Here is a 5830-nt window from a genome sequence, read left to right on the forward strand (position 1 = left end):
TCCTCTAGTTCCTAAATACTCCCTCCCACCCTACCCCCACCACTATCATGATCCCAATTCTACCTTGCAAGTCTTGCTAGACCAGAGGATGTACACTGGTACAGATAAGAACTGGAAACATGGGGAATCCAGCATGGATGATCTCTTCAAGACCAGTGGTGTGAGTGGTGATACTGGGAACGTAGAGGGAGGAGGGGTTGGAAAGGGGGAACCGATTACAAGGATCTGCATGTGACCTCCTCCCTGGGGGATGGACAATAGAAAAGTGGGTGAAGGGAGATGTTGGACAGGGCAAGATATGACAAAATAATAATTTATAAATTATCAAGGTGCTCACGAGGGAGCGGGGAGCAGGGAGGGAGGGGAAAATGAGGACCTGATGCCAGGGGCTTAAGTGGAGAGTAAATGTTTTGAGAATGATGAGGGCAATGAATGTACAAATGTGCTTTACACAATTGATGTATGGATGGATTGTGATAAGAGTTGTATGAGCCCCTAATAAAATGATTTTAAAAAGGAAAAAGAAAACTATAGCTTCACAGTAAATGTGGAAGTTGGATAATGTTTGGTATCCACTCCTGTGTGATCTTCACAATTTTGTTGGCTATTTGAGGCTTTTTGCCTTTCTATATAAACTTTAGAATCCGTTTATTAGTATCCACAAAACTACCTATATATGCAATAGCCCTTCATTTATTTAGATAATCTTTGACCTGAGTTTGGTAGTTTTCCATATATATATAATATTTAGACTTCTATCTAGATATTTTATTTCTAGGGGCTGCAAGTTGGACATTGAATATTGAAGAATGAAGAAGAATCAATGCATTTCAATTATGGTGCTGGTGAAAAATATTAAATCGCTACAATCTATTACCACAGACTGCCACAAGAACAAACAAATATGACTTGGAAGAAGTATGACCAGATGGTTCATTAGCAGCATGACTTCGTGTTATGGACTTTGGACAGGTTATCAAGAGGGACATCATGCTTGGTAAAGTAGCAGGGCAGTGAAAAGGAGGGAGACCTTCGACACAGTGATTTCATCGATGGGCTCAAACATGAGAACAATTGTGAGAATGGGATAGGACTGGGCAGTATTTCATTTTGTTGTAAATGGCAAATAGGGTCTCTAAGTTGGCACTCATTTGATGGCACCTAACAACAATGTTGTGTTTTTTTAAAATATGGAATGCTTCACGAATTTGTGTGTCATCCTTGTGCAGGGGCCATGCTAATCTTTGTATCCTTCCAATTTTAGTATATGTGCTGCCGAAGCGAGGACCAATGTTGTGCTTTTAATGTCAAATTTCAATTGTTTATTGCTGGTATGTAGCAAAGCAATCAAATTGTAATCAGTGTCTTTGTAAATTTTCTGTTTCTCGTCTAATGGCAGTAGCTAGGGTTCCTAGTATACTGCTGAATGGAAGTGGTGAGAATGAACATCCTCCTCCTGTTCCTGATCTCAGAGGAGAACATCTCATTATTAAATATGATTCTAGCTGCAATTTTTAGCTTTTGTGTGTGTGTGTGGGTGTTTTCTCTTTATCAAGTTAAAGAAATCCTCTTCTATTTTCAGTTTGCTATGAGTTTTACCAAGAACATATGATGAATTTTATCAAATAATTTCCCAAATCTATTGATGTGATCATATTCTTCTTGTATGAGTTTCAGTAAGTTGTGTTCCAAGAAATTGATTTGCTTAATCAAGGTTATCACATTTGTGGATATACTATCATGTTTGCTTTTTCTTTCTGGAAATAAGATGATTTCTTTCATATCAATTGTTCAAATGAATTCTTAGGGTATTTTCTGCCACCAATAATAAAACTGGTACAGGAGAATGTAGATTGGTCAGGTTTAAAGCTTTACATGGGTGAACATATGTTAACAGATGCATCATACACTTCATTTATGTTGCAATGTATTGATGGCATTGTGTGATAATGAGTAGATTCAATTCATCGGGACCCTGCATGCCAGTAGAATGGCCCCAGCAGGTTTCTTAGCCTGTAGAGATATTGTAACTGTAACAGCATCTCTAGATCTTTCTTGTGTAGCAGCTGGTGGGGTAAAGGGGAAAGTTTTGGGGTAGCAGCTGACTGATCATTGCACCACTAAGGTCCATCTAATGCAAAAAATAACTTAATTGGAATCCAATAACAGAACAATAGGTAGTTATTTTTATTGAGAGAAAATTCATTGTTGCAGGAGATAGAGAGGAGTCAAAAAAGTATTACTTTAAGTTTTATGGTATGAAAACCAAGATATATAGCCCCAACATCGTTTTTGTTTTCTTTATTTTTACAAACTATGTGAAAAACAGAAGGGACCAAGCCTGATGGCCAGTCAAGTGTTCTTCCTATTGTAGTGCTCGCTTTTGGACTTCAGAATGGCCTGAGGGAATTTGGCAAGTTGGCAGTGTTTCAGAGGAAAAGTGACCGATGTATCAAAGGAGCAAAAACTCTGTAAAAAGGTAAGAGGTAAGAACTAAATAAGAAAATTTCGGTGTAATTCCACAAGGATTTTCCCCCTCTGTTTTCTGAAAAAGTTATGGGAAGGAATGAAAAACTGAAATTGGGAAAAGATAAATTCAGACTGATTATCCAAGTCTGTGGGGTAGAGGATTATTAAAGGAAATAGTGAAAGTTCATTATATGAGACAATGAAAACTTAGACCAGCTGTGGTGTTCCAGAATGTACCCAAAGTAATCCTAGCTGGGCCCCAGGGAACAGCCTGACCTGGGTAGTAATTTCCAGCTTCAAGTTAGAATCTCTATTATTGCATTAGTTTTGTGGGTTGGCTCCAGGCATAAAATAGTTCACAATGGTGACTGTCTATTATTTCCTGTAGTTGAATCCATATTTCTATGGTCTGCCTTGCGTTCAGGACTGCTAAAATCTTCTACCTGCTTCATGACTCTGGGGAATCTAATAGAAATTTTTGGGCTGAAGTATGGACAGCTTGCAAAATAAAGCCTTGCAATGGGATATGCAGTGTTCATGCCAAGGCTATCTATCACTCATTGTTACCTGTGACTTCAGACTGATCCAGGAATGTCCTCATTCAGAAACTCTTCCATGTGACACCCTCACCTCACCGCCCCCGCACCCCAGCCCACGGCTTAAAAAAACCCGACAAACATTTATGTAGAAGACAGCCCTTTTTTTTTTTTTTTTCTGAAGACAGCCTATTTCATAAGGTGAAAGATTTAGTGCTAAAGTGATAGAGAGACAGCATATGAGTTTGAACGGAACGTTTGGACAACGGTGTGTGTAAATGACAGAGCAGAGGTGGGATTACATTCCTTTCATGAAGGTTTGGCCAGCTGGCTTATTTTGGTTGTTAGTCTTATAAAAAATTGTGGGTTTTTTTTATTTTTGAAGTCAATCCTCAGTTCTTCAGAATCCTATTTCACTCTATAATATGCCACCTGGAAAAAAATGGGTTAAAGTTTTATGAGATTGGCAGCAGTCAATGAATCACATGCACATCGCATTGGGAAAATGAACTGCCCAATGCCTCTTTCAGATGTTTTTCTTTAAGCAAAGATGTCGCAGTGAGGACTAAGGTGAACCTGACTCAGACCATAGTTCCTTCATTGCTTCATGCGCATTAAAGACGGGACAGTGAATGAGGGAGCCGGGAAAAGAATGGGCTCCTGTGCGGTGAATTGCGGTGTTGGTGAAGACGAAGAGTCTCGAATACACAAAGGAGTACCGATGAACAAAGACCTGCCTGGGAACCAGTAGAGTCAGGATGGTCCTCAGAAGTAAGCATGTGTGGTGAGACTCCATCGCACATTCTTTGGACTTGGTAGCAGGAGGCCCAGTCCCTGGAAAAGGGCATCGTCAGTGAAAAAGAGGAAGACCTTCAGGAAGATGGGTTGACACGGTGGCTGTACAGGCGGCTCTCGCATAACAGCAATTGTGAGAACGGTACAGTATTTCATTCTGTACACAGGATGGCTGTGAGTCAGAGCCAACTTGAAGGCATCTAAGAAGAGCAACAGCATTGGCCTGGGCCCTCATTGGGACTGAGGAGGCCTGGGGCAACTGGGGCTCCTGGCACTGTGAGCCTTGGCTGTGCATTTGCCTCACTGTTTGCCCCAAAGTGGTTACCACACACATGTACTGAGCCGTGTGCAAGTTTGGGAAGCACCGCTCTTTATTTTCTGTAACAAATCTAGATTACTTCGAAGCCCCGAAGCACATTAAGAGAGATCAGAGGTCATGTGCTGTTTGTCTTTATCGACTATCTCCCAGAATATAGATTCTTTCACCAAATTCCTTGCTGTGTGTGTGTGTGTGTGTGTGTGTGTGTTTCTGAGTTCTGAGAATTTTGGAATTTCTAGTGATAATTAAAATTCAGAATGGTTTATATATACATATACTTAGGATGTCAAGGAAAATAGAAGTTTCTGGGTGGCACACATGGTTAAGTGCCAGTCAAAAAACAAACCAAAAACTGTTGTGTTGCTTTTGACTCAGAAACTCTATAGGACATATTGGACCTGCCCCAGAGTATGTTCATGATTGACAGTAAGTATCTCCATTGCTGACACTTTTATGGAAGCAGCCAACCACACATCTTTCTCTTGTGGAGTGGCTGTTGCAATCGAACCTTTGACTTTTGAGTTTGCATCCAATCACTTAGTTACTGCCCTGTTGACTGCTGGATTCCTAACTACCCAGAGGTGTCTGGGCAGTAGGGCCTGGTGAGCTCATATTTAAAAATCCCAGGCTTGAAAGCCCTGTGGAGCATTCGTCCTGCGCACACATGGGGATGTCAAGAACTGGAATCAACTCTACGGCATCTAACAACCGGAGGAAAAGAAAATGCTGGATGGGGAAACCTTGAGATCTAGCTAGACTTTTTGCCATTGGGCAAATTGCCTAACTTTTCTGGGCCTCATCTGTTTAGAAAAAGTTGATGATCTCTGATGTCCTTTCAAATGTTATGAATCTGTGAAAAAATTCAATTCAGTCATACTGCCATATGGTTATTTCTGTTATTGTAAGTGATTAATGATCCTATAACATATGCAAACCCCATAAATATTGAAAGAAATAGTTTCATTGCAGATAATGTAAGTGCTCAAATATTCAACACTTGCACATACCCTGCTCATGAAAAGCACCGTGCTGGTGTTGAGGCTGCAAAGGTGACTGATTCCCAGTCTTTGCCCGGAATAAGTCCATCTTCCAGTGGTGACAGGTAACACGTGACTTGTTCTGCTCCCTGCGGTGTGGCAGATGATAGAGATGATGCCTGCACTCGAGCGGCCTTCGCCAGGGGAGGCCGGACGCAACTTCCCTGGAGCATCTTTCGTATTGACAGGTGTGAGGAAGACAGAGAGGTCTGGCCATGCTTTGTCCTCCTTTCAGCCGGCTCCATGGCTCCAATGAGCGTGCACATTGTTTAAAACAGGAATGGGTGAAAGTCTGGGATGGACTGTCTAGATTTCCCACCTATCATACGGCATGGAGCTTGTTGATAAGAGTCATTTTTCACTCCTGGATTGCTTGGGGTAAGTGGAGCCATTCAAAGAGAATGGTAGCTACCAGAGTTGGCGCTGAAGCGGTTAGACAATCATAGCATTTGGAGAAGAGACAGGCTCTTGAGCAATAGACGCAGCCCACTGTCAGGGAATATGGACGTTGTTGCTGTTGCTGTCGGCGCCGTCGAGTTGGTTCCAACTCAGAGGGACTCGAAGTACAACGTCATGAAACGTCTGGTCTGGCGCCGCCCTCATCATTGCTTTTATGTCGGAGCTCATTGTTGCCGCCACGGGATCGATCTGCATAGTGGAGGAGATATGTATGT

General features: G+C 41.7%; 1 non-coding gene across 1 annotated transcript; it reads right to left on the reverse strand.

Moving 5' to 3' along the window:
* Positions 1-1184: 1184 nt before the first annotated feature.
* On the reverse strand, positions 1185-1288 carry LOC115873352. Its single transcript, XR_004048359.1, has one exon. It is a non-coding gene; the product is annotated as a U6 spliceosomal RNA (small nuclear RNA).
* Between the last annotated feature and the right edge of the window lie 4542 nt (positions 1289-5830).

The sequence above is a fragment of the Echinops telfairi genome, unplaced genomic scaffold, assembly GCF_000313985.2.
Source record: "Echinops telfairi isolate 266 unplaced genomic scaffold, ASM31398v2 ScPeMD7_7468;HRSCAF=8506_0, whole genome shotgun sequence".
NCBI classification, from domain to species: domain Eukaryota; kingdom Metazoa; phylum Chordata; class Mammalia; order Afrosoricida; family Tenrecidae; genus Echinops; species Echinops telfairi.